At 48.6% G+C, this 15,028-nt stretch overlaps 1 long non-coding RNA gene across 2 annotated transcripts; it reads left to right on the top strand.

Moving 5' to 3' along the window:
* Nucleotides 1-5,565: 5,565 nt before the first annotated feature.
* Nucleotides 5,566-6,554, top strand: LOC126640518 (uncharacterized). 2 transcript variants are annotated; one of them, XR_007629082.1, is made up of 3 exons: nt 5,566-5,701; nt 6,087-6,221; nt 6,356-6,554. It is a non-coding gene; the product is annotated as an uncharacterized LOC126640518 (long non-coding RNA). The 2 variants fall into 2 exon arrangements; XR_007629081.1 differs by having other exon boundaries at nt 5,567-5,701; nt 6,087-6,216.
* Nucleotides 6,555-15,028: the final 8,474 nt, after the last annotated feature.

The following is a 15,028-nucleotide window of genomic DNA, read 5'->3' as shown; positions in this document are numbered from 1 at the left end:
CCGGTCTCCGAGCGGGTCCCACCGAGACTTTGTTCGACGCCAGACAATACCCTCCTGCACGGGGACTGCTCTTTTGGGAACCATGTCTAGCAAGGCTACTACGTGTGGAAGCCTGAAGCTGCTTAGCAGGACGCGTGTGGCCGGGTGGCCGCGTGGCCAGAAGATGGTCACTTTTCCTTAGCTCGCTAGCAGGGGCGCAGCCTCAGCACCGAGAAAGCCTGGGGCGGCGGTGCTGCCCGCACCAAGCCGGCGCCCGCAGCCAGGAGACGGGAACAGGGGCCGGTTGCCACCTCTAAGCCGCCCTCGGCCCAGCCGGCGACCAAAGACCCCCGCTGTCCTGCCACAGGGAGCGGGATGTCCCCGCAGTGCGGACCCCAGGCACGGCCGGGCTGCCCGCATCCCCCCGGGAGAGGGCAGCAGAACTCCCCCGCATCGCCCACCGAGGGGCGGCGGGGGGCTAAAAAGGGCCCTCGGCGTGTCCCACACAGCCCCGACAGCACCTGCATCCCGAGGAAGAGATGGAAAAACGCCCGGACGGCTCGTTTACCATCCTCACCAGAGATATCCGTCGTGTGATTCTGCACGGGCACAGGGGAAGACCGGCTGGAGAGGGTAAAGCTGCACCTTCATCTTCGCGGGTCAAGGAGGATGCGTTTACCCACGTCTTGAGAAACTTAAATGTTCTTCTGCGAGAGAACGTTTTCTTCCTCCGTGTGGAAACTGGTCTCAGGGGGTGGGGAGACGGAAAAAAAAAAGGAAGGGGAAAAGGAGAAAGAAAAAATAGAAAAAAGAAAAAGAGGAGGGAGGAGAATTTAAAAACCCCGACAACCAAGCTCAAAACTTTCAGATGAAATCTCCGAAGTATAACTGGAGTATAAACATTTCTGGCATTAATACATGCATTGCTGCAGACCTCTAAGGTGTCTGGTCATTAAATACTTCTCCTTATTATCAGTAATAAACATGGTATTACAAAGCAAAAATAGCAAGTCACTAACTTTTTCAGCTATGGTTCAGAACTAGGACTTAAAGAAGGCATGGACCCCTTCTCTGATAATAGATGAATTTTGTTGTGAGGCAGAAGTGGTGAAATTACCTTACTGCTCAGCCCCATCAAAGGGGTTGTGCTCACAACTAAAGCAAGCAGAATTTGGCCTTGGCCAGCAGATCTCAGAAATATCTAAGAATATCAGAAACCTTGTGAGGTTATATAGTCCCAATTATTCTTGAAAACACATCCATGTGTGTTTGGCAATACCTACCCTGACTACAATTCAGCAGGAGGAAGAGTCTTACCTTAAAAGTGCAGAAATTGAACATAGCAAATGAGTATTGATTTCCTATGCCATCTTGCTGGATCTGTGGAGATGGCAGTGTGAACCAAGGAAAACTAACAGTTTGAAGCTGTGAACCTGGTTCTCACTTCTGATTGTCTCTCTGTTAGCTTCAGTATTCTTTCTCCTGCTTTATGCCACTGTGAGCTGAGAGCCAAACTCTTTTTTCAAGTTTTCTTTTTATCTTTGAAGGATCGTGGCTTGGATAAAGCCTTTTCATCAAAGGGCTGGGAAAAGAGGATCAGACCATAAATATCAAGGTAGTGACAGAAAATTAAGTGATGGCTAAGACAGAAAGGAATCAGGCATGACTGGGAGGCTAAGTGCTTGGGGAGTGGTATTGCCTCAGAAAGGGAGACTGGGGCAAGCCACAGCTCAGAGGGCAGGAAGAAAGGGGAGAAAGGGCTCTGCCTCCGAAGTTGAAACTGCAGCACAGAATAGGGGCTGGCAAGAACAGGAAGGTGTGAGGTTTATCCACAGAGAGCTGTTTCTGGCATTGTGAAAAAGGAAATCTCTTGACCAATTTTATTGCAAAGATGACAAAGCTTAACATGAACAAAGGATCTGTGTATTATATCTTCTTTGAGCAACCTGCCAATGGAAAGCTTTTCTTCCCCATCACCATTACAGTTCTTCATGTCCCTATTAATTCACAGGGCCAGTGTTGGCTCCCTCATGTGCTGGCTGTGACTGATGTCAAAGCCTAACAACAGGTATCCCAATTAAAATGACTTTTTCCAGATTCCACAGAGCATCAGAAAGTGGTCCAGAAAACAGTACCACATATGTAATTAATAAAGGGCACACAGACATCAACATCCAGTCCATTCCAAATGTGAAGACAAACTCAGGAACCTCGTTCTCTGGGTGAGTTCAAGAAACTGCTAGCACCAACTAAAACTTCAGCAATGTTAGACTTATGGAAAAAGTGTGTCAGTGACGCATACAGAATGCTCTTTCAAGAATGTTCTGCAAAAATCATTTTATTCCCAGAACTGCCAAATGAAACAAGGAAAGACTAATAGCATCACAGTTTTCCAAAGAGGTGGGACTGCATCTACTGTGCCTGGCTGTCCAACTCAACCAGGATCTGCAATGTGTTTGTTTTGGGCAATTATATGGCAAAGTGTGAAGCAGACTATTTGCTCTTCTAAGCCAAATCACCACATTCTCGTTTTGGAGAATCATGAACCTCCACCCAACATCCTCTAGAGACTACCCAGGATCCATTTGCCATATCCACCTGCTTCTGAAGCCTATGTTCTTTGTAGCCTCTTGTGAATACTTAGGCCACATTCAGCTGGGACAAACTCAGCAGAGGAGTCCTGGACACTGTCCTGACCCTGTGGCTAAGGTATCAGGAGGCGTTGAAGTGACCTGTGATGGTGAGCCAGAAAGCCATCAATAAGTTCCCCATTCCCAAAGAGATAGAGCGAGAACACCGAGACAGACATCAGCTAACCCGCTTCCTATTTAAAACCAGCACACTTTTGAAGAGAGAAAACCACCCCACATCTTTGTATGAAGGCTCTTATTTTCTGTAAGTGTATAACAACATCATAGCTTCAGGAATCATATATTGTGCTGTATGATCTTTGCCTAGACCTTAAATGTTTGCGTATTATCCTCTCTATGAATCCATTGAACAGAGAAATATCATTTCCATGCACCTGTCAGAGGTTTTTGCTGTGGAAAGGAAAAAAAAAGTACATTATATTTTTAGAATCGTGACTAGAAAAACAATAATTGACAGCAGACAATCATGCCAGTCTGTAAAGATACAGTTAGAAATAAGTTGATGGGATTTTTTGTTTGGTGCTTTTTTTTTTTTCAGGATACTGCACTTGAGCAATTGAATGATATCACATTTAAGGTTCTGGGTGGCATTGCCATTTCCTTACTCATATTAAGTCTAATTAAGTCTTAATTGTGCTGTTTGTTATGAAATGAAAGAAGAGCTGTTAGACTGCATATTTTTCATGACAGTAAAATAGGATGATACTGATGAAATTACCAATGTATAGGGGAAAAAAGTATGCAGGAATGAAAAAACATTTGAAGATAATGTTTAAAACATAGCAGAAACATTAGAAGCACCATAATAGTGAAATTACCACAAATAACTTCTTGATTGACACAAATAATATGAAAGGTATATTCTTTTCATAGTGTGGATGACTGACCATGTTCAAAAAATATCCAGTGAGCCAAATTCTGCTTTTAGTAACCCTGGAGTCAGTGTGGTATCATCCCACTCTCCTCTTCAGTAGGAAGCAAACCAAAATTGTTCTTCCCTTTTGCACAGATTGTTTCTTGCTGGTCATATATATCCATTGAATTTTACCAAGTTCCCAAAGCACAGGCCTAAAACATGGCTCATAAGAGAAAAGAATGGCTGGGCTTCAGCAGATGTTGGATCCACTTGTGCACCCATCACGTTTCACTCCTTGTGTTACAGCCCCCCCAGGATGAGCCAGTGGAGGACACGCTCCAGAAGCAGAAGTCCTTTCCTCCTGCATTTACATGGTCAGGATTGAAGGAAAGATGCAGGAGCCAACATGAACATCTGAACTAATCAGCTAAGGGAAAAAGAATATTTTGACAGGTGTCTCCAAGTCTGTCCTGGTGAGTTCTTTCTTTACATCTCTTCTTTGCATTGTACCTAGGTACGTCCTTTCATCCGTTATAGTAGAAAATTATCTATTTACTAATATAATTTCCTAAAAAAAAAAAAGTTTTTTCTTTCTTCTCTGGATAAAAGATCACAGCAAGATGAGCCATAAGAGAAAGTAGCATAAACATGACAGATTATTTCAGTAAAGGTATTGAAATTTAAGCATTGCTTATCCTAATCTATGTTGATTATGGGAAAAGCAAAAAAAAAAAAATATAGAAATATTCAGCACAATTTTAGGTTATTGTAACAACAAGGTGCCTGCTGGTGAAGAGTTGGCAGAGATAGCTCTGGAGGAGAAGTCTATTGTCCCACCAGGCCTCGGTCAGCTGTAAGCTCCGCACTGTTGTGAGCTGTGAGGAACCTGGGAAGAGCCAAGCGTTGTTCCTGCACTGGGATATGTCACCAGCACTGGTCCATTGTGGTTTCCACAAAGGACCAAACTTCCTCATCTGTGACTTTGCAAATCTGCTCAGCTGAGTTCACCGAGGTTGCATGCAGGCAAGAAAGGGAGTGTGCTCTGGTCAAGAGGTTATAAACATAATGCTGAGTACCAGATGGCTAGCAGGAACAAACAGGCACTTCCAAAAGGCTACAGGCAGTTGAAGACTGGATGAAATTTTGTAAACAGTTGCCTTCACACCTCACAGTGTTCATTGTCATGTTTCAGCCTCAGCCTGCTGCTGTGGCCTGAAAGTCACTTACCGCCTTCCAAGAGTTCACATGGAATTTATATTAAAAAAACCAAACAGCAAATACTGTCCCAGTTGTAAACATCACATGTAGTTGAATGTAACTCACAGTGCTGAGATTGTATTTATGGGTGTTTTACTTGTAATAGCTTCTTTTTAAAATTATTTTTTTCCATTTAGAGTGTTTTTATTAAGAAAAAAAGCTAGTTCCACCCCCTCTCAAAAAAAAAAAAACCAAACTAACTGACTAACAGCAACAGATGAAAAACCCACAACTCATTTCCAGTTTTAAAACTGATCTAATACTGCATACTTAATCTTTGTCTGCTGGGCGGAACTGTACAAATGTACCTGCAGGGCCAGTGCAGGCAACCTGGCCACCCTGCCCACACCACACCCCTGAAGTCTCTGGCTGGCAGGATTTAGCTCTAATCCACATTTAAGGTGACAGTTGCACTGGCTCCTTCCAGGGGCAAAGGACCCCAAGCAAATTTTCAAGAAGAGGCTCTAGAGACAGAGAAGAGGTCAGGCTGTGAGGGTTTTATAAAAGAATAAAATCTTGATTTCCCTACTCTTTCTACACTGTATTAAGTGTTTGAAAGAGAGGAGTTACTTATTCAACACGAACTTGTCAATTCTTCATCATGTTGGGCAAGCCTTTGTCAGCAGCACGAGTTTGTGAATGTCTGAGATTGTCTTACATGCACTGATGTCTCACTGTCTTCCAGCTATTCAGAGCCTGGGTACATTTGTCGACAAATGATTAAAAAAAAAAAAATAAGGAACGGTTGATCCCGGAAAATTCCCACGGGATTTTCAACATCTTCGCTCGCGGTGAAAGCGGGGACACACACACACACACACACACACACACACACACACACACGCACACATCGGCCAGTCCCAGCACCGACTGGGGCCAGCTCCCTCTTTCTGTGAGCTCCGTCCAACTGCCGGACACCCGCCGTAGGAATTCTCCCTCCATGGTTCCTTGTTGCAAGGTGCGTGGCCCCGGCGTCGCGCGTGGAGCTCCTGCGCCCGTGGGAGCACAGGCGCTCTCCCCCCGCATCCCCTCCGCGCACCCCGGGGGGCGTCGAGCAGTGGGGCAGGTGGGGGTGGAGAGGATAGATAGGATGTCCATCCAGACGGATGGACAGATTGATGGACAGACTTCAGGTGCACCCTTCCCCTCTTCACGGCTCTGTCTCGACGAGGACAGTGCTGGGGCAGCCTACCGGGTTTCACTCCCACGCAGACCTCTGGAGAACTGCTGTGACTTTTTTTCCCTCGGAGCGCCGATATCCGGAGCCCAGATTTAGGGGGTTTGGGGGTTTTTTTCCAAGTCAGGTATTCCTTTCCTCACAACAACAACTGAACTTGTCACAGGGGAGGCTTAAACAGCTCATGAAAGGAAAGGATAAGCGCCGATGAAACCCGGCACGCACGCAGGGCTACACGGGCCCCCTCCCCTCAGCCTCACGCACACGGGAGCCGGGCACACTGCCCCTTGTCACAGGTGAGGTGCGTTCCGAGGGCTGTGGGGCTGAGCGGCAGCAGCAACCTGTTGACACCGGCGACCGCACAGGCAGCCTTCCCGGGGCTGGAGGCGGCTTCCCATTCCCCCTCTAAACCCTCCATCCCTTTCTCCTCGGCAGGGTAAGGCCGCGGGTAGAGGCTGGGGAGAGCTCGCTCGGTGCAGCGTCGGGGATCTGGAATATGCCCAGGCTGTCCTGCGCCCCTTGAGGTCGGGGCTTGGGGAGGCGGGGGTCCCAGAGCCCGATACTAGCCGGGCCTTTTTGGCATGGGGCGGGGGTTGTTTTGAGGAGCGGCCGTGGCAGCGGCTCCGGCGGTGGCTTTGGGAGCAATGCCGCCCTCCGGCCCCGCTCCCCCGGGCCCCCCCGAGCCCGCCGCCCCAGCCCCCGGCTCCGCCCCGCCGCCGCCGCCGGGGTCGCCTCCCCTGCCCGGGGCCGCTCTGGGACTCGGCTTTTTGTTATTTTCACGGAGCAGATATTAATTAAAAGAAATACATGATTAAAAAGTAATGAGTTGAATAAAAATTATCTCCGCTCATTTTCTGATTATGTTAATTGTTAAAAACCCTTCAATCACGCTGTTGCAGTCAATGGGTTTTAATGTGAAATTAGTGGGCTCTTGATAACTTACAGTCCAGAATAATCCTGGAGGTTTAGTCATCATTCCTAATAACGAGATGTTACTGAGAACAGAGATTTTTACATGATTTTGCTACATTCAGCCCTTCCCCCATGGAAGGGTCTGCCTTTGTGGCACAGAACTTCAATTTTCATGCTTACGACTACTTTGTTAATCTTCCCCTGTGTACTACTCCATTATACGCCAATTACATATTTTATGTGCCTGTGTGTCGTCTGAACATTTAGAAAATAACCCACCTTGTGTCCAATATAGGGAAAGAAAAACAATTTTGTCCCTCATGGATTTCTAGTTTTATTTTAGCCGTCCAACTCATCTTGGATATTGTGAGTCTTTCTTTGCTCTGATTAATTCTCTCCCTAAGAGATAAGAACAGGTTTATACTGAAAATATTAAAGTAGTTAAACTCTTAAGGAAAAAAAAGCGGCAGGCGCTGGTATTCTACAGGCTTAAGGACTAGGAGTGGAAATAAATATGTGGAGTCTCTCCGATGGGTGACCGTAAAGAGCTGGGAATTTGAGAACTTCAGCCCCCCGTTCTGAAATGCCGTGAAATTCGCCTATCAACGACGAAATGACGGCCCTCAGACCACTGTTACTACAGTCAACGTGTTTCTGCTCTAGAAATTCGTTTTAGAGAGGTTTCCTTTTCATGCAGATAACTAAATGTATCCTTTTCTGTTCGATAGACTTAAAAATTTTCACCTAAATCCACTCCTCGTATTCATCCAACAATTTAGCTAAAATCTCGAGCACTGACAGCAAGCTGACTCCTCGCTGGAAGGAAGGAAAGGAGCGGGGAGGAACAGACGAGCGGCTGCGGAGCACCGATCCGTGCTGCCAGCCCGGGATGTACCCAAATTCCTTCGCAGGAGCTGTCCCCGCTGCGGGCGAGAAGCCTCTCGGGCCGCCGGGGAGAGGACGCTGGGAGCCCTCGGGACCCGTGGGAAGCCGCCGGACCCGCTCAGTGCCACTCCTAGGGGCTAAAAAAAGGAGGGGGAAAGGAAAAAAAAAAAGGAGGGGAAAAAAAAAGGAAAGCAGCAAAATTGGCGCTCTCTGTTTATGTGTGTGTGCGAGCACATCCACGTATTCCTTTCCCCCGAGACAAAGTGCTGGTGCCGTGCATCCCTCTGTCACCACAAGGATATCTAATTACTGCTGACAGATAAGAAAAGATGTTTTCGGGCGGACCGATGGGGCTGGAGAGGGGGCGGCAGAGTGCGGGGCGCATTCCCTGCCAGCCCTGCACCGATCAGTCTGGGGAAAGGTCTCCGCCACGGCGACTATGGCTGCTGCTGGTTTAATACTGAACCCCTATTACCGCCGGCGAGGAGCGGGTGTTTGCTGGCCTTGAGGGAATCAGCGGGGTCGGGCCGGATCCTGCACTCCTGCCTCTGGCTCCTTTAGGGTGGGAGGAGGTCGGCCAGGATCGGGCCCTGCGTGTGCTGCCCCTACGGGAAGAGTCCAGCCAGTGGCAGCATCCTTGTTTCCCACCCATGCCTGCTCCCCTCGCCCCCTCCCGCGGGGCAGCTCCCGTGGGCTTCGGGCCTCGGGGAGCAGGGGAAACTTTATGTCCTAATTTGTTGTCAAGGAGAGCTCTTGGGGGGCTGTGGTTTGGTTTGTTGTTGTTTTGGTTTGGGGTTTTTGTAGGGTTGGTTTGGGGTTTTTTTTCCACTCGCGCTTCTGGTAAAAAAAGAGCCATTTGTTTACGAAGCCCTTCTGCCCCTATCTGAGCCCACCCGACGGGGCTCCCTAAAGGAGTGGGAGGGGGATCCCTCCGTGCCAGGCCCCCTCGCCAGTTCATTTCTCTATTTGCATCCGCAGTTAGCTAAAGATCATTTTAATAAATAACAATGAAAGGGGAGCGCATCTAGAGGGCTTGTCGGCAACATTCAAAAGCCAATAGAGTTTATAATTTTACTCTATCATTTCTTATTGATTAGAGTAATCAAGATAAAAAGCTAGCCGGGCTCCGAGAAGTTCAGCGGCATATCATTAAAGATAAGAGTCAGTTAATTCTGGCGCAGTAGTAATGGTGACGGCGATGAAGAGTTCATTTGCATGAGATGCTGAGCCCCGTAACAAGAGGACAAAAATCACTAATTAGGACTGCAGAGTGTCTCGAGTTCTTCAAGCACCCTTTCGAGATGAGGGATGATGCAAAGAGACCGCACTTTTATGTAAATCCAGGCCAGGACACCGCGACCGGGGTGCTGCTCCCCGGCAGGGATTGCCGAACGGGGACGGGCCGGATCCCCAGGGCCTCTCCGGGCTCCGGTGTGTACGGCCGCCTCCGCATGGAGCTTGCGGGACGCCGGCTGCCCAGAGCAGCCCGGGCAACAACGGGGAAAACACGGCTGCAGCGGGTGCCGGGGTTGCCCTGATATCTGCGAGGTGGGGCAACAGGGCAAGAAGAAAAAAAAAAAAAAGGGAGGGGGAATAAAACAAAAATAAAACCCGTAGCTGTGCTTAAAAGTTTATTCGTAGGTTCTATTAAAAAAAAAAAAAAAGTGAAAACAAATAAGCCTCACACCAATGAAAAATAGAATCTGCACTAAGGTAGCCCGTGAGCCTGCGGGTTGCTAAAAACTAGGGAGAGCGCTTCGCCGCGACCTGCGAGCAGGGTTCGCGTCCCTGTGGAGAACGGGGAGCGCCCCCAGGATCCCACAGTCCAGGGGGTCGCGCCGAGGCGAGACAAGCTTGGGATCCGCCAGTCCCTCCCGCTGCCTGCGGGCTCCCGGGCACCTCCTTCCCCACGGAGCACTAGTGGGGCCATCGCCCCCTCCTTTCATCGTGGTTACTGTCTTCCCCCTTTCCCCCTGTCTTGTCTCACACCCCACACCCCCCACACCCCCCCCGCTCCCACAGACAGACCCAAACCCGAGCAATACTACTCAGCTTCAGTCAGCCCTCCGGGAAGGAAGGACACCCGTGGGGCTTTGGGGAAGCTTCCCTCAGAAGCCGGGGGGCCAGCAGTGGGCTGATGGCTATCGACTTGTTTACTTGCTCGAAAGGTATCAGCCGCGGGAGGCTTGGCAGCTGGCTGTCAGCGCTAACTTTGCCCCTCGCTTGGCCGGGGAGTAAAGGATTCACGGCCTTCTTTGGGCTAATTGTAGGTGTCAGCGTGGAAAGCGGCAATGTTTGCCGCCTCTCAAAAGTCTCACTGTCTCTCTCGCCCCCCAGCAGCTCCCCGGCCAGCCCCGCCGCACACAGCCCTGCCTGCACACGCAGGACCAGGTGCCCCGGCTACACCCACCCCTCACAGCCTCCTCTCACTTTCACCTGTGTTCACACCTTTCTCTCTGCACACGTGTCCCTCCTCACCCACCCCGCATCTCCCGCTCACGAACAGGATCCTCGCCCGTGTATCCACCCGCGAAAGTCCCTCTCCCCCTCCGTTCTTTGCACACTCGCGAGCAAGAGTGCACACCAGCGCGTCGCCGTCTCGGGTGCACAGATTCCTCGCATTCCCAAAGCCCCTTCCCGCCCACGTGCACCTCCTGGCACCCCCTTGCACGTCCCAGCACACTCACATGCACATAAGCCCCACCTTCCCTGCAAGCTCACCTGCTCACACGCCCTCAGACAGACAGACAGACAGACAGACAATTACCCCGCTTCACAAACCTCCTCCCACCCCCGACACCCCCTGTACCCTCGCACACCCCCTGAGCCGGGGCCCGGGGCCGGTGCGGAGGAGGGTGGCCGCTATCCTCCCGCCTCGCCTCCCCGGTTCCCGGCTCTTTGGACTTTTGTCTGGCTATGTGGCTGAAGGCTCCTTTCCCCTTGTTCTTCCCATAGAGAATAAAGTCAGTCTGTATTTAATGGTTATGGCGGATGTGAGGAGGATTTGGCAAATGAAGAGGCCTTTTGCTCTAAAATATTGTTCCTTACGTCGTGTGAGTCTACCAACCCACCACGACCCCATATTCTTCTCCGGGTGTCTGACTCGAATGACAAACGAGCTGATTTTTTCAGTACATCGCTGGGAAATGTAGTGAGTGATAATAGAGATTTCTCTTTCATTTTTTACGCTTGACTTGGTTATTGTTGCTTTTCTTTTCCCGTGATTCCTTCTGAGGATTAGCTCTGACTTCCCCACTATTGGCGGTCAAAGTGGCCCAAACTCTGGATGACAATTGATGGGGATCAGGGGATTGCCCATTCTGTGCCTGTAAGAACTGATTTGTGCCAGAGAAACTCATCAAGTATAGGCAAAGAATAAAAAGCATTTGGGGGTAAATGTATTCATTGAGAAGGGTTCTTCCAAATTGCTTCTAAGTTTTCTTAATGAAAAGTAACGCTTGCAGCAATCAACGGCTTTTTGACGGATTACAAACCTGGGTAGGACTATGGGACTGCATTTAAAAGCGCCCCAGCCTTAGGATGGGGGCAACTTGCTCACAAAAGTGTAGGAACGAGGGTCAGGCCGCAAAATACAAAGCTGAGGTTTGATGCGTGTAGGAGTAATGAAAGGTGCATTAATTTATTAACATGGTGCGCGCAGGAGAAGTGAAAGAACAGCCCGGTGTAAGAAGAATCATTAACTCTCTACCCTAGGGACCCACCCAAGGCTCGCCATTTACATCAAAATAGTTATTGTATCTTTAGAGAGGTTAAAAAAATCCCGCGGCAGCAACGGTCCGTGTAAGAGGTGGAGGAGAGGAGAAGGGGAAAGAAGAAAGAAAGGAGAAGGAGTCAGCAGAGATACAGGGCCAGAGAGAAGGTGGCCCTGCCCCGGCCCCCGCCGAGCCCTTTTACCCCCGCCGGTCTCCCCGGGGCGTCGGGAAGCAGCGGTGGGGCCCCGGGGCCCGGCACCCTGAGCCCCCCCGCCTCCCCCTGAAGTGTGGCTTCGGGCGTTTAAACATCGATTTTGTTAATTAGTCTAATCATTAGGGACCGGGGAGAGCGGGCCTGGGAGGGAACCTGGCGGGAGGTGGCGTTCTGCGGGGAGAGTGGGCTTTGTCCCGGGCTGGGTCAGCGCTCCGCCGGCCCGGCCCGGCCCGGCCTGGGCTGCGTTTCGCGTCTCGTGGGGCTCTTTTCTTTCTTTTTTACTCTCGTATTTTTCTTAAGCAGTCGAAGGACACAATGAGAACGGCCCTGAAGTGAAAAGGGTTAGGCCGGGAAGGAGAGCCGGGAGGAATCTCCAGTCCTTCCCTGCGTTCCCTTCAAACCCGAAAGGCCGGAATATTAACTTTTTTCCCCCTGCATCTTGTCAATGCTATCATGGCTTTGATGGGAGGGTCTTCAAGGTGGCACATTTCTGAACTTAACCCCTTTTCAAACTAACTCTCTACCTCCCTTGTTAGTGCCCAGCTCTGAACTTCTGAAGAGTATTTTTGTGTGAGTCAGGGTTCATTCACTCGGGGGCTTTTGTAGGACTTTCTTCCTTTCAGCCCTCAGTGTGTTACACCAATTAAAGGACGACGTGCTGTAAATGTAATGGGCCGAGCAGTGATTGTTTTTGACAAGCAACAAAACACATAGATCCACCCCTTAGATTAGGCCGTTGAAGGGAGGTTCATGCCGGTCAGTTTACTGAATAGTTCATGAACTGTAATTCTGAGGGCTTGTGTGAAAGAAAATGTCTCTCTCCCTTTCTTTCTTTTTTTTTTTTTTTTTTCTTTCTTTTCCCCTCGAAGAGAAGAAACACCAAGCATCTAGGGGCAAGAGGATGGCTTGGGAGGGTGAGGGGAGTTGGAGGAGAGCAGAGGTGGCTTTGTCTTGTCATTTAGAAAGGGAAAAAAAAAAAGGGAGCTAACAGTCAAGCCACTTTATGTCACTAAACATGTCAGCTGCCTTTGCAGAGATGCTCCTCTCCATACATCTTTATAGGCAGCCTCGAGCTAATAACCTGCTACCTGCTCCCATCCACACAGTATTTTTATGTGGTTCAGACCTTCCTCGTAGCTGGACCAGAAGACTTGATAATTCTGACTTCATTTCACAAGAGGAAGAAAATGTGGATTAGAGTTGAATCTTTAAAGAGCATAACACACAAGAGAAATTGTATCATATCATGAGCCTGATCCTGTTCCTCTTCAGCTCAGCTGGGGGGAAAAAAGTAGGGAAAATCCTCTATAATCTGAACAGGACCTGAGTCAAAATGGTTTGGGAAATGGAAAATGATCCTTTATCAAATGTCCAAGGGCCAAGGGGGTGCTTGACTTATTGTTTATTTAAATCAAAGCAACATGGATCTTCCCAGGGAAGGAGTAGAAACAGTCACAGGCTGTGGAAAGAGTGGGAATAAAGCGATGGATGTTTCTTCTTTGAAAGAAGTGAGTTTCTTCAGCCTTTCCTATGAAAGATTACCCTGGGCACATCATATTCCCTTTAATCCCAGAGGCATCTGCGATCCTGCAGCTGCATGAGTACCACGTGTGGGTTTCTGAAGGGAACCACAATAGTGTACTCTGTGGAGATGGGTTGGGAGCAGATACAGCACAGAAATGCCTTCAGAGCCCTCTGGGAGAGGGATATGCCTCTGCATATGGCTCAAAAAGTCAGTCTCTGGGGCGACCTCTGAAAAGTAAACCACCTTGGAACTCCTCCTGAAGAAGACCAACATGATCTGCCCTCCACTTTTGCCTGGACATCATTTCACCACTGAATTGATAAGTTAAATGAATAATCTGTCTTGTGTTCAGATGTGTTGCTTCTCTAGGCATTTTTTAGCAACTCCTGTGCTTTGCTAAATCCCTGTTAATTCCTGCAGGGCCTCCGCAAACCCCAAAGACACTTGTGGAAACCGTGGGGCAGCTCTCATTCCAAGATCCAGAACTACTGCCATGCAATAACCAGATCACAGCCGTTCTGGACTAGGTAGCAGTGCATAGCATATTTTTCTAACCCTTCTTCCTTTCACTTTGATACAATGGGACCTAATTCCTTCAACTCTTTTTTTGGATGCAGCAATTTGTTTACACTGGTAATAAGCACACTGTATGTGCTGTAAAATTCGTACTTGTTACTGCAGGGGATTAATGAATATGTGAATCACAGCTGAGGAGTTTAACTCTCATTGACTTCATTATGCAGAAGGTATCAGGAAACAAAAAGACACGTGTGCTAACTCATAAACAGAAGTACATTTCTAATTCCAGACTGCAGGCCCCATGAGAGCGGACCTTACATCTGCTCCCGCAAAAGAACTGTGTGTTGCTCATGCTGGCACACAGACCACAGCCATTTGGGGCCACAAATGCCGTAGGAGATGAGGATGCTGTGTGGATGATGGGCACATATCAACGGGGAGATTCCTGACTTGGGGTTGTGATATCTGCTCCCAAGGGAAGAGGATCAGAACAGGGTGGAGGCCAGCGAGTGCCCCAACAAAGGATAAGGTCACCATCTGATCTGTGTGTTTGACTAATGTTAGTGCAAAATGCTGGAAAATATTATGGTGTACACAGAAACACGTGAAAAGGGCCCCTCCCATATTTCCCACCCTTCTCATCAGTGGAGGAAGAAAGCTCCACCTGATAAAATGTGGAGGTATTTCTGCAGACACAGAGTTCCTGAAGAATTTAGTCCTCTTTTTCCTTTTCAACTAAGTCTTTCGAAAGACTTAACTCAGGAAAGCCAAGGAAATTTTCTTTTTCAGGTTGGGAGAGAACATTCAAAGCAGCCAAGTAAAACAAGTTATAAATTTGTAAACATTTCTGTCATGCAAATGGCCTGTTCTGGTTGCAGTAGGGCGATTCTCATTTGCTAGAGAAAGCATAACCTGCACAGGGGTTGCCAGTTGTATGTAATGTAGCTGTCCTAAGCCTGTGCCAAACAACCTTTCTGCTATGCCAAACCATCCCAGATTTTGTGTAAATTTATTACACCAAGCACACAGCAGCTGTTTAATTGCAGAGAATTTAGGACAGGAAGTGAAGAATAAATCTGCATCCAATTGAATCCACAGCATGTAATTATCTGGAGCACAAATGGGTAAATAACTAAAACTAATGTGTCTAGGAAAATAAAAGCACACATATAGACACATATTTGTGTGGGGAATGAAAGTGTGTTTCATTCAAGTAAAATGACTCACTTGCAGCGTTCCCTTGATCTGGCTCCAAGTGTTTGCAGTGTGCCTTGCGATTCTCTCCTGAAGAGTGCTACATGACTTCAAAGCACAGTAACTTTTTTCCAGGTGTTACAGAG

The sequence above is a fragment of the Myiozetetes cayanensis genome, unplaced genomic scaffold, assembly GCF_022539395.1.
Source record: "Myiozetetes cayanensis isolate MyiCay16 unplaced genomic scaffold, myiCay2020 scf2-11, whole genome shotgun sequence".
Taxonomy (NCBI): Eukaryota; Metazoa; Chordata; class Aves; order Passeriformes; family Tyrannidae; genus Myiozetetes; species Myiozetetes cayanensis.
The sequence above is the reverse complement of the archived record's forward strand: the minus strand, read 5'-3'. Positions and strand labels throughout refer to the sequence as shown.